This window comes from Falco rusticolus, chromosome 10, assembly GCF_015220075.1.
Source record: "Falco rusticolus isolate bFalRus1 chromosome 10, bFalRus1.pri, whole genome shotgun sequence".
Classification (NCBI taxonomy): Eukaryota; Metazoa; Chordata; class Aves; order Falconiformes; family Falconidae; genus Falco; species Falco rusticolus.
In genome coordinates, this window is record NC_051196.1 from 4,137,280 (window position 1) to 4,150,918 (window position 13,639).

A 13,639-nucleotide genomic window follows, 5' to 3' on the forward strand; every position below is an offset into this window, starting at 1 on the left:
TGCAGAGCCTGCAAAACATGCACTGAGCCGGTGCCCTCCGGCATCTGCTCCGCTGAGGGAGCACGCCGGGGCCAAGGCTACCAAACGGAGCGGACCCACAGCTCCCGGCCTCTTCACTGCCCTGGGTGTACCAAAAACCCATCAAGCATCCCTCTCCCTGCCGCTTTCAGAAATGGCTATTCTAGATTTGATAGGAAAATAACGTGCAACTGAACTGAAGCCAAAGACTCGTCTTTGGTCAGGTCATGCGTCCCACCAAAAAGGAGGTGGCTGCCCAATCTGCAGGTTAATCCAGTTTATAAAGTACAGTAAGTAGGACCGCTGTGACTTTTCAAGTTCAGTCCGTTATCCAGGGCAATCCTTCACTAAATATATTAATAGTTAAGTACAATATGAATAGTTATGTCTGCAAGTACAGTTTCACGCAGGTAAAAATCCCCACCGCCTGCATTTGGCACGGTGCTCCTATCATACCAACACCTAAATCATATTTTCATCTTTGCAGCTGCAACTGTTAAAGCATCAGGCATCTTGCTCCTCAATTATTAACACCAAGTCTGTTTTCTCATGCCTCACCCTTGCAGCTTTTGCAATCTTTTAAGGGACAGCAGGGGGTCTTGGAAGGACAGAGCCAAGCGATCCGTGCTAGTACAGCTCTAGGAGCCATTTTAGCTATACCAGCACACTACTATCATTACCTCATCAGCGTAATGAACCCTTTATGGCAAGGTTATAATACTAGGCTGTTTGAAAGGTGTGCCAGCTGCAAGCCCTAACCGTGTTATTTTGTGTGACAAAGCGTGCCAAGCCTGATACCGTGCTCCAGCAATGGAAAAACCAGACTTTCGGGCAGATCCCCAGGATCGAGCAGACGCAGCAACTGGTTTTTCCACAGACGCTGGGAGCTGGGTACGCTTGCAGGCTTTTCCATACCAGACGCACAAAGTCCCTCGACTCAAAGGAAGTTTAATCCAAAGGGTTTCCATCAGGAAAGCAGGAGTCTCTTTCACAGCACGCCAAACCGCTACGGCTAGAAAGCTCAAGCAAGCTGTACAGTCCAGGGATATTTTATTTCTTCCCCCCCAATTAACATACCAATAAACTTGGCATCAGGCTACTTACAGAAACGTTCTCTCTCAACGTGAACGCTAAACATTTATCCAAGAGAGCTTCTTAAGTGAGGTAGAGGACCGGCTAATTTAAACACAAGCCAGCCTACCTGGAGGGTCGTTAACACACCAGGCAAAACGAGCCGGAGGAAGAAACCGCTGCAGCACGGAGGGGACTGCTGCCCACCTTCTCCTGGAGACCTGAAGGGCATCCCCAGTGCTGGTGGCAGAAAGAAAAGGCGGGTTTTTTTGCCTCGGAAATAATACTCAGCAACTGTGTGAATTCAGGATTCAGGCAATCGTCAAGTACAAGCCCTTCTGAAAATTACATTTTTTTTCCATTGACCTCTAACCAGGTTTTTCAAAGAGGAGTATAATCAACTTCTTACCTTATACTTTGGCACTTGTAGGTAAACATGGCTTACCTAAGGGATGCTGCAGTGACATGCTTAGGTCCCTCATTATGCTATTCCTTCATTTAACCCATACATAAAGCCTCTGAAGGCTGAACGTCAGTATTTTTGGCTGGTATCTGAAAGCAGCCAAAGAAACAGCTGCTTAGAGCAACCTTAAGAGAGACGAGGTTAAAGGAGGAAAGAAAGTGCATCTTTTCCTATGGAAATAGAAGTCGGGACCATGCTTGGACCATCATTCCAGGACAATATAAACACCACATGATTTCAAAGAAAAATAATGAATATCCCTCCACACCTATCAGCAACCTTCTCAGAGGGGCTGACACAGTGAGATGACTTCAAAAGAGGTCAAGGGCTGAGAGAGAAGGACACAACCTCCTCTGCTCAGAGACCAACCCGTCACTAGCAGCAAGCATGCACACTACAGCTGCCCTGCCAGAAAACCTAACCAAGGAAAAGCACCTCCCCCAAAAACCCAGAAAGGTTTTAACTGCGATTAAAAATACTCCAGTTTGCAGTTTTAAACACATGAACTCAAAAGAGATGCTCTGAGAAATGTTCCTCTCATGTGGTTTCTCTAACGGCATCGTCATTGCAGTATAAAGGGGAGAAACTAATTCATTCAACATGCCCTCGCCCTCCGGTTCCTCAATCCAAACATCTCTCTGTGGCCATTTAAGGAGGCGGATGACATGGAAGCTGTTTGGACTAGAAGACGTGCCACTGGCTTCTCACATGTGGATTTTATTGCAAAATTTTGGTGTTGCACTGGGAAAAAAGCGAATTCAAAAGATAAATGAGAACGGCAACTTGAGAAAAAATTATTGATCTCTACATGTGTCCATCCCATTCTCCCCCTCCACCCTTTTTTTAATATTTTTTTTTTCCTATCTTAAGGGGCACGATAGCTGAGGAGCATGTTGTTTGTTAGAGTCCATCCAACCCAGCTGGTCAGCTGCAGCAGGATTGCACCGTTCAAACAGTTAACACTCAGGAAACTTTATCTCCTGAGCATCAGACCACAAGCTGCAGCCACTGCAAGGTCACGGTACTTAGCTGGCAGCTGTGGGTGTCTCGCATCCTGTCCCCGAGCAGCTTGCTCATCGTGGTCCTCCCACTGCCACAGCAGCAGGGTCCCAGTACCCAACGGACAAGGAGCTCTCGTCCCTCTCGACAAGATCTACGTTGATTAGCAGAGAGGGGAAGAAGTCAGACACATCCTAGGAGACACCACTGCTATGCCTCGAACACCATCCACCCGGGTTGATACAACCCAAAGCCTTTCACCAGTATTCGCTGCTCAAAGGGGAGGGGAAAACCCAAAAATGCAAATAAAACCCACTTCGCACTTAAAAGATATTTGGTTCCAAAAAAATCTGAGTGCCGAAATTCGTTACGGCAGCTCATTTTAAATTGGGGAAACAAACCTAAGTCCTTGCACAGGCAGAAGTTCATGCTCTGAGCAAACCACGGGAGGTCTGCAGATGCACACCATGCTGGCCGCAGGGTCCAGCCTTGGAGTTCAACGGAGATAAACGTCCTTGGTGCAAAGCTATGTCAAGTCTGATAATCACATCTGCATGCAGGTCCTAATAACGACAACCTGTTATTCGTGGAGGGAATTGGGGAGTGGGAAATGGGCACTGGGCTGGAAGAGTAGAGCATATTTAATGTGTGGGATGCTCTGTAGAAACCAGAAGTAGCAGGGTTTGTTAAGCTGTTAGAAATATTTTGACAAAAGTCAACTCCACCAAGCTTAGGAAGTCCTGCTTCAAGCTGAACTTAGCGCGATCTTAACTGAAACCTGGCCAAAAACCAAGCAAAAGGCCGGCAAGAATCATGCTTTCAGAAACTCAAATGCTAGTGCTACAAAAGTGGTTTTCCTGCCTGGAGCTTTGAATACACCACCTCCTCTAACAGGAAAAAAATATTTTCTGCAAAGTGACCCAAAGGACTCCAGAAGCATTCAGGAGACTGCTTTAGTTGAAGTCAAAAGGGGGGGGACGGACAAAAAAGCCCATAAAATTGGAAGACAATGTGAACAATGCTGAGCTATTCATTCAAAAATGAAAGCTGCTGCTGGGAGAGAAGGGGAAATGCACACCACAATAGCTTTGGAAAACACTGCCCAAAACCCTCAGGAAAGAAAGAAAAAGAAAAACATACTTTCAGAAATCAAGGACGGTACCAGTAACACAGAAGAATTCCAGCAGTTGCACGCTAGGAAATAACGACCAAAAAGGAAATTGCTGTGGTCGAGCTGTTTATCCCAGCTCCCATGAACCTGGCTTTTACCAGGAGCGCCTTTAGCAGAAACCCAGCACAGGGGTTTTGGTGGCTCCCAGCACTCGCACCGAGCAGGGGTGCGGCCCGCCGTGCCCCCCAGCCCCACGTGTGGGACCAGCTCTGCCCCCACTCAGCACTGCCACGAAGGACTGACTGTGGAGGGAAGGAGGCACCTCGGTGGCCGTGTCAACCCCTCTCCATCCCCTCACGTCTCAAAGACAAGCTACACCCCCCCCTAACATCTACATCCCAAGACGGGACGATGCACGCGGGGAATAAATATGGGGCTGTGGGCAGGTACAGCAGCACACATCTCACCCTCCCATCTGTCTGCTGCTTCGTCTTCTTCCACAGATGCCTCCTTTAAAAAATCCTCGTTGCAGGAGGGACACAGCAGGGGCATCTTTCAAGCCACCACTGATCTCACAGCGATGAATCTCAGCATATTTAAACGCAACCTGCTGAATCCCTGGGAGGCTGCGCTTCTCCTCCGTGTGGTCCTAAATGCACAGCACGGGGGTATGGAAACCCATGGGGGCTGATGGCAGCACTGGCAGCATCACTGCATGCCACGCAGGTATCTGTCCCTGTCCTCCTAAAGCAGCCTTCAGACAGTCCTATTTCCACTCAAAGGACGCCCAGTGAGGCCCCAAAAGCAGCTATCCTATAAAAAAAATGGGTTTAGAACAACGGGTATTTCAGGAATGAGTTAATACACCTGGAATTACCACCAGCTCCTTGCACCGGCATATTTCCAGCTTACCAAAGCCTGCCACAGCAGTTTTGCAGGGTCAGAGAACATAAACAAGGGGACAGCAAGCTGTAATTCTAGCAACAAACCAGAAACCTTTGCCTTGAGGTTGCCATTTCCACCTTCTTCCTCAGCCTCATCCTCCAGCACCCTGGCAGCCCAGTGCGGGACCCTCCGGCATCCCCTCAAGGGCACTGGGAGGGTGAAGTCCCACCAGAGCTGCACACCAGCCAGCCGTGACCTAGCTCTGCTTCTCCTCTACTGGCTAAAAAGCAATGCCAGACCAAAGATCCTGTACGGCCAGAAAACTGGAGCTCAGGTGGACTGCGCCACCCACAGCATCCTGGATCCCAACATGGGATCCAAGCAAGAGGCTGCGACTTTGGTTTCATAAATCACCAGCACACTGAGCCCGTCTTCCAGCAATGCTATCGCTCTCCTTCCCTGGCCTTCAGTTACAGTGTCTCCAAGAGCTAAAAATACTTCTTGTTATTTAACAATCCAGCAATTCTTCTGGGAGCTAGGTAGGATTAAAAAAAACCACCACAACAAAACCAAACTCTATCAGATGAGAGCAGCAGGACTCCAAGGCAAAGCATTTGTCTCAAGAAGTGGCACCATTCAGACAGCCTCAATCAAGGAGCAAAACACAGCTAAAACAACTCTTAATAAAAGCTGTATCTTTTACGTGAGGAAAACAAACAAGTGAACCACACAGAAACTCAGCCAAAAAGAAAAAGCAACGCAATCCCTTGTGAGCCGACAAAATATTAGATAGCCCATTGCATTTCTAGCTTAGAGCGGAAAAAAACAGAATAACCTTAGTGTTTAGTTCCCTTCTAATTCTGGGATATGTTTTTTGGCAGCAAGCCTGGGTTTCACCTGAGGGTAATGCAAAAAGGAACATAAAAATCCCCAACGTGAACGACAACTGAAGAGCGGCCATCTGTGTGGGCGTTTCTCTTTCCAAACCAAACGCCGAGTGAAAAGGGTTTTCCAACGAGTCAGCCAAGGAAAGGGAAACTTCATGGAGAACCGCAGCGGGATCTGCCTGGAGAGCACGCTTCCTTCCCCCTGCCCACCAGCAGCCGCCCTCCAGGTTCCTCCTGCCCCTCGTCCTCCCTTTGCAAACCGCAGCAAAAGCTGCTGGGAAGCACGCAACGCGCGGCAGGGAATTACGGGGCCAAGCAGGGCACGACAGCCTCCAGGGATAAGCAGCAATTTAGGCACCAAGCGCTGACCCTCCGTGAGACGGCCCCCCGTGAAAGCAAATTGAAAGACGCTTCAACCGGCGCTGTCGGCTTCGCAGGCTGCTGAGCACCAACCCTGCGATGCCCCAGGAACGGAGCCGCGTGCCACGGCCGCCCCGCTGCGCCAAATGACGATTTCCAACGCGGTCATTTGACCCTTGCAAACGCTGGCCTCCCTGCAGGTAGCCCCCCCTCCCCAAGAGCCCCCACCGCTACAGCCACACGCGCAGCCCTGGGGCTCAGCACCAGCCAGGCACAGTGCTCAGCCTGCTCAGAACCCAGTCGGGTGAGAGCAGATGGGGACCTGCACGGGGCTGCTCAGCTTCCACCCAGGAAAGTTCCTTCCAGGGCAGCCACGCTACAGCCGCCGGAGACAGGGCATCGCTCCGGGCAAAAGCACTTCAGATGCACCCCCCGGCCAGCCCAGGACGCCTATTTTCACTGTCTTCACCAGGAGACTGCAATATCTGCCCACATATCTTAAGCTTACTTCAACAGTATCGGCAAAAATCCACTGATAGCAAAAATATTTTCCTACCAGAGTACTCGAAGCTCGAGGTGGACACCTCCTCCTCCAAGCACTCACCCGCTGGAGCAAAACCCTCCTTGCTTGCACCCCAAGGTCAGAAGGAAAGGCGACCCAGGGATGCCCTGAGATTCCTGCTCATTTCGTAACAAGCCACTGGAAAAGGAAATTGAGCTGAATATTCACATGCTTAAGGCCATTTAAAGCAGAGACTGGCTCTCCTAACATACCAGGGTTCCTCCAGCCTCTGGGGGCAAGAGGCGGAGAGGAAAAGAAATACCTTTTGGGGAGAAAGCACTACTAAGACAGGAGTTCCCCTGAAATAACTAGCAACAGAAGGGGGGAGGGAAGGAAAAAACCCAAAGCAAAAAACAACCACCCACAAACTTTCCCTGAGGAAAAGCTTCAAACTGATGAAACCTCTATATTCAGAGGTCAGCAGATGCGTGGCGAGCGTGGGGCTGACCACGGCAGCAACACTGGGACACGTGCAGAACCCATGTTCTGCATCCCACGTGGAGAGGGGATTTGCAATTAGGATCACAATGAGAGAGTCCCCAGGGAACCAGGGAAAACTGAGTAGCTAAAACACTCCCAGTTTGCCAGCTGATACAGATGTTTTTTTTCAATAGGAAGATAATAACAGGTCTTAGGAAAACATAAGCCCCTCCCTGGAGGTAAGAGTGTTGTTTCAGCACTTAATTTTTCCCAGTCTTCCCAGGAAACCCAGCAGAGACTCCCCCAGTGCACACATTCTTTACTCGAGTTAAATTAGATTGATGCCCCCTGGGAAGATTACTGCTCTAGACAGCTGATGGGTGCTTTTACCTTGATCCTCATGGTGCTCCTACCCCTGTGATTGAAACAGCACTTAGAAGTTTCATTCCCAGTTCTTCACAAAGATAAACCTGCAGGCAACGTACACCCACTCGGATCAAATGCAGGAGTACACCTAAAATCCTAGTGCCACCTTCTTTCTTCTGGTTTCCAAATATTAAGAAGAAAATTGAAGCTTGAACCATTTCTTCTTGTTTTCTTAATGGAACGATGACAAAGCTGCTGTGCAATTCTCTGTTACGGGCTGGGGGCAGCAGAGCAGGATAAAGCCAACTGCAGGAGTTAACCTGGAGCAGCAAACAAATTATTCACGTGCCCACACGCAGAGCCAAGCCCTGTTTGTCAGAGGAGTAAGTATCAAAGGCTTTGAACACTGCCCTCCGCTCCCCGCTGTCATCCTCTGGTGTTCACAGCATTAACAGCTAGCAGTGACAGAGATGCCTCTGTGAAAGGGGTGGTAGAAATGTCAAGGGGGATGCAAGATGCAAGAGCAAGATGAAAAGATCTCTGCGCCTCTGAAGGGTAGCTGCCTGTGAGAAGCCAGTTCATGCCGCAGAATGGTTAGGAGCAGTTGGTGAAAGCAATGAGGCATATGAAGATCGTTTGCCCCCGGAGCAGCAGCTGTGAGGAGACAGCAGCACTGCCCCAGGACATCCCACACGCCACCCTGCTCTGGTGGGGTATCTGACAAGGGGACACACACACGGGGATGGCAGTGCCTGTATCACCAGTGAGTCTCCAGCGGCCCCAAGCACGGGCACAACAGGAGAGCGCAAGGTGCTGCGTAGCCATGCTCTGCCCTTGAGGTGAGGGTCCTAACCTGCTACTCAGCACTCCAACTCACCCGCTGCTCAGCATCACTGCTCAGCGCCCCAACTCACTGCTCAGGGTCACGCCACATCACCCACCAGCCCGCCAGCAGCAGCTCCCACCCACCCAGTGCTGCTCAGCCTCCGGGGCAGCCGTCACAAGGGAAAACAAGAGCAACCCAGATTGACTTACCCACTGCAGCAAATGCAACGCTGCTCTCCACTTGCATTACCCATCCTTATGCTCTCACAACAGCCTCTCAAGCTATTTTTTTCAAGTCAGCATCTAGGCTTTTTCCTAGCTAATATGACATTTCCTCTCCCTTCCCCCAGCCGGAGTATTTGGTGAAATCGCTCCTTCTGCAAATTGTGCTGCAAATGCTGAACTTTTGCCAGTTAGACAGGGAAAGCCTTGACTAAAAATAAACGTTTCAGAAAATAGATCCCTTCCCAGTATGATGAAGTAGTGTATAATGCATGCAAGCAGACCTGCCAGAACACAACCTCCAGATCTGCATGAGAATCTCATCAAGCTCAGTGACAGACAGCTGCAACCACTGTGGCTTGTCCCATCTTACAAAAAAATGAATAACAAGAAAAAAAAAAAAAAAAAGTGGGGAGTTTGGGGAATGAGAGAGGTAGGGTTGAGGGTGCTGGGGTAAATCAAGTTTCTCCGTTTTGCCAGCAGGAGAAAGCGCCACCACCGCGTGCCTGCATCCCCTGCGAACCGAGCCACTCATAACCCGTGCGGCAGGAAGAGGATGACACGCGTTCCCCGCACGGCCGCTGCAGGAGGCAAAACCAAAGCACAGGAAACCTGCTGCAGCTGAGGCACGTAAAAGAATGACTTGGGCTTTTGCCACCTGAGTCACCGGGAGTCTGGGGCACTGACTCAGTGCTGGCTCCCTCCGACTCAGACGCACCTGCCACAGCTTGCCAGCAAACAGAGGCACTCCTACCTTTGCTGTTCCCCTTCTCAGTGCGGTTCTCCCTTTGAAAAGATGCCTTTGACGCCAGAAAAATAATTTAAGGAAAGGAAAGTATGACGAGAAGGCTAGCAGGGGAAGCACAGGCAGCGCTCTACCAACCAGCTCTGCTTTAAGCTCTGGAATGGAGAGCATGTCTGCTTGCCCGGTGCGATAAATCCCAGGAAATAACAGGGGAATGAGGTGGAAACGGCTCCGCCCCAACTCCTACTCCTCCAGCGCGTCTGCCGCGCCACCCAGACAGTCCCGGTGAACCAGGTTTTCAAGAAAGATCACTTTCCATAATGAATCCATTTCACTTTTTGAAGGATCAAGGAATCGTCATGCGGCGAGTTACAGTTACATCCTCCAAATGGGCCATCCAGCATGCAGGCAGGCCAAACGCAAGGCAACGCCAGTTTGGGATGAGATCCATCAGGGATGGACATTTTCAGGAAGAGCTTCTTCTGCTCTGTAAGCTCTCAGGACAAGCCGATGGCTCGAGCTCGGGTGCCAGGCCAATCCCTCCTTACCCATCAATGCTCCTGCCACAGCATCCACTCATCTGCCTCTCGGACCCCCCCGAGTGACCACAACTAGCCAAATATCGCACTCCAATCCCGGTGTGTGGCTGCACACACACCTCTGGACAGCTGGGAACATAATTCCAGCTCTTCAAAAAGTAGCCTGCAACCCAGGCCTACATTTTCTTCTCAAAGCGCCACAGGAATTGCAGTCAAGGTGCACGAGGAGCCACTGGCAGCAGAGCGAAGGGCACCACTTAAAGCACGCTTGGCATCTGGGTGACAACCGACTCAAGTAATCCACTTACAGCGCCAAACAGCTGTAGACAGCGCAGACGAGACCTTTTCTGTTGAGCACTGATGCCTTAAAGCAATAACAAAGCAAATAACTCGTGCAAAAGGATGCACCAGGCAGCGCAGCGGAGGCATACCCCTCTGCTGCTGACAGCAATCAGCGGCACAGCACAGCAGGAACGATCCTGGGAGGAATAAGCTGCTACAGGCTGTTCTTGCCATACACTCAGAAAACAACAGCAGATTTGTTCATGGTTGGATACCAACATGAAAACAGCTTCCCCCCACCCCCGCTCGGGATGGGGAGCGATCGAAGGCCAGCGAAGCAGGGGAGGGCGCAGCCCCCAGCTCGACTGGGATCCCCCAGCTGGTGCCACAGGAAGGAAAAGGTTGTGCTGACGTTAGCAAGGAGCGTGGCCCCCCAGCAGCCGCTCTGCAGCAACACTGTGTTCTCCAGTGCTTTCCTCAGAGGGCTGGCAGAGAGGCTCCATGCACACCTTACCTTCTGCCTGGGTGTTTTCACATCTGGATAGAAAAAACCTACTCACTGCAGAGCAGCCTCTCCCACAGTATCTGCCAGTCCACACTGGTAAGGCAAGCGGTGCACACATTCTGCTCTTGGACACGCACAGATGCTCGCCAGGAGCACAGCCAACGTACCTGCTCAGAGCATCGGCTTCTCCAGAGGCACCGACAAGGAGCCAGAACACCATCCCCATCAGCATACGGGATCTGGCAAATCCTGCGAGCGGTAAGAGAGAAGAGCAATTAGGGACTTTAATAAGAACGGGCTGGGGAAAGGTAAGGATGCCACAGCAAGCTCGTGAGAGATGGGCGGCTGTTAGATCCCTGGCACGGCAGCGGGGTCACCCAGCACCGGGCTGTCGGGGTGCTCCTGCGAAACCACAGAGGGAAGCCAAGGTAAAAAGCAAGATGATGAGTCCAGGACCAAGGTTGTTCATCCAACAAAGACTCCTCAACCACCAGTGCAGCGAGGTTAACGCCTAGGCAGAGGAGAGGCAGCGGTGCCCCTGCTCCTCACCCCGAGATGCCGCTGAAGATCTCCTGGTGCACAGCAGCAGAGTGATTCCTTACAGTCTGCAGAGCAGGTGAATCCCATCTGGCCTCAGAGCCAGGCCGCTTCCACTTTTTCATGATTACCATTGATTCTTCATTATGGTTTCATAACATAAATGGTTTTACATTTCCCACTGATCGCTTTATCAAGCTTTTTGTACATTAGTTACACAAAAGATATCTGAGCAAAAGCTGTGACAGCAGCCGCCTCCGTGGGCTGCAGAAACACCTCACTGCAGGCATGCAAGGCGCCTGCTGCCTGCAGAAGAAGCAGTATCGGGGAGGCGGGGGGGGGGAAGATGTTTTACTGCAAACAATTCTAAGGAGCTGTAAGGAATGTTTTTTCTGATGATACAACTGAAGCAACGGTCACTGCATCCCAGCCGGTTTTACTTTTCCCATTCTGTTCACACAGCGGTTCAGGGGCAGCCACGAACACGGCGGATGAACAACCATCCTCAAGCATGTTGCAACGGGCAGAGGACTGGGAAGCAGAGGGAGGTACGGGAACAGGGTGGGACAGCTGCTCCAGCCAAAGCACCGAACCAGCAAGTACGGCATCAGCCCCACAACATCTCACATATTTCCTGCCTGCTGGACCTTGTCAGGAACGGCAAGAAAACTTACTCATGCAGCGCGCTGGTTTACCTTGGACTGAGAAAAAAAGATTTGTTTTCCCTAGTCTCTGTGGGTGACTCACAGACATCAGCCGTTGCCAGCTGGTATTTAAAGAACCGAGAAAAAAAACCATAATCCATTGAACCCCCATTTCCCCCTTTCTCCCTTCCCGTTATGGAAGGGCTGAAGGCATTTCTAAGGATGAAGACAATGCTGAAGACCACAGCACAGACCTCGGACTCCAGCCTCAAGCTGATTTTTCCATCAACATTTGTAATTGCTCTCCCTGTTGCTTTACATTATCGCACTAGCCAACACACAAGAGTTACTTACTTGCATTGTGTACCTCCAGGAGGGTCTTCTGTTTTTCTTTTGAAGTCAGTAAACAAACCCTGTTCTGCAGTGGAACATAAAGTCTCTACAAAGACCAAAATAACATGACAAATCCAACCTGGCCAATAATCTTCAGTGGCAGCTTATTTATGGAAGTATGAAAAGACAGATTTCCTCCCCCAGCAAGGAAATTTATACTTCAGTTTCGCGTGGCTTAAATCTAAAGGGGCTGCATTAGCTTTGTAGGACTCCATCTGCACTGGCACCGACCCGCGCCAGGGCTTTGCACGTGGGGGAGAGCAGCACGGCTGCCATGCAAACAACCTTTTGTCCCTCCCTCCTCCAGCTCCTTCTTCCTCCAACAACTTTCTCAATGCGACTGCTACTATTAGACAACACTGCAGAAACATCACTGGCAAAGTTCAAGCTCCTCGCCTGCCGGTACTGCTGAGCAAGGCAGAGATGCTTGCAGCTTCTCCTAAGTGCTGCTGGATTTAATCAAACCCATATGAAGGTGGCCTCGCCTGCCTTCCCCAAGCAACCACAGCTCTCAAACAAAGCATTTTGTCCCGCAGCAGCCAGACATACTGGGGACACAGCTGAGAGCCAGGGAACCAGCCCCTCCACCCCCTTCCCAAACTCCCTTCTCACAGCGCCCAGCCCAGCGGCATCGCTCGCCCCAGGGCTGCTCCCTCCTGGAGACACAACCACGCTCCAGGCACTGCAGGGCATGGATGACACACTCATGCCAGCAAAGCTCCTCTGCTGCCCTCCCGCAGCTTCAATGTGTCCACCAAAACATGTATTTCTCAGTGTCACCACCTCAACAACCTCCTTCTGGCCCTGACCTCGATGTCACAACATGTTGCTCGTTGGCAGACTGAACCAGCACGATAACATTTTGTTTTATTTCATCTAATGCAGCAAATAAAGATTCACCAGACTTTTTTTAAAAAGTTTTGAAGCATAGGGGCAGACGACTGAGTGATACCTGCAGAGGGAGAAGGAAACATCCCCAGATCAGGAGTGAAGGGTGCGAGGAAGGCAGTGGGGCAGAGAAACAGGAGGGCTCCGCGTGGCAGGAGCAAGCAGCCAAGTCCCCCCAGCATAAGCAGTAAGACAGAAGGGTGGCACTGGCCAAAGGGAAGGCACACGACCTTGGGGGACCTGCCAGACCCCGAGACTGACCATGCGACTTTGCATGGTCACAAGCAGATACACCCACCATAAGAGAATCCCTACTCTGAAGCTCAAATAGAGGGATGGGGTGTTTCCTGCCATCTTTGAGAAATAATAAAGTTTTCTTTAAGAGGCTTACGCTAATTTTCTCCTCCCCTTCCGTGATGATCTTGCAACACCAGCAATTTCAAGCTCAAGCAAACAGCTCGGGGGGGGGGCCCAGCCAACAGCAAGGCTGAGCATCTGCGCGGCTTCTCACAGCAAGGGGCACCACCCGCTGTGACCAGCGCGTACGATGGGCTCCTCCGATACAGGATCCGGCTAGTACGATGGGCTCCTCTGATATGGGGTCCAGCTAGCACCGGGAGAGCCCGCCGGCTCCTCACTCAACAGACCTTGACACGTCATCATCAAGGCAACAGAGTATTTGCAACAAGCACCTAAGACAAGGGCTTTTCAGCTCAAGATGAGTCGGATGAATGTTTATAAGAAGTCAAGCAGGAAGATAAACCTACCCCCAGCCTTAGGGCAAGAGAACGGACAGCGGGACTGGTCCTGCTCCCTCCCACAGAGGCACTAACACATCAGGCCCTGGTCTGCAGCGTATTTAAGCAGAGAAACCATCGAATCACAGAGTAGTTTGGGTTGGAAGGGACCTTTCCAAG

At 50.9% G+C, this 13,639-nt stretch overlaps 1 protein-coding gene across 5 annotated transcripts in view; it reads right to left on the minus strand.

Annotated features, from left to right (window-relative positions):
- The window catches only part of LOC119154592 (USP6 N-terminal-like protein), an 81,944-nt gene that overhangs the window by 58,122 nt on the left and 10,183 nt on the right, over window positions 1–13,639 (minus strand). For all 5 annotated transcript variants that reach the window (XM_037402352.1, XM_037402355.1, XM_037402353.1 and 2 more), the window contains exon 2: window positions 10,428–10,509. The gene's annotated coding sequence lies outside the window, so the exon portion shown is untranslated. The remainder of the gene's footprint in view (window positions 1–10,427; window positions 10,510–13,639) is intronic.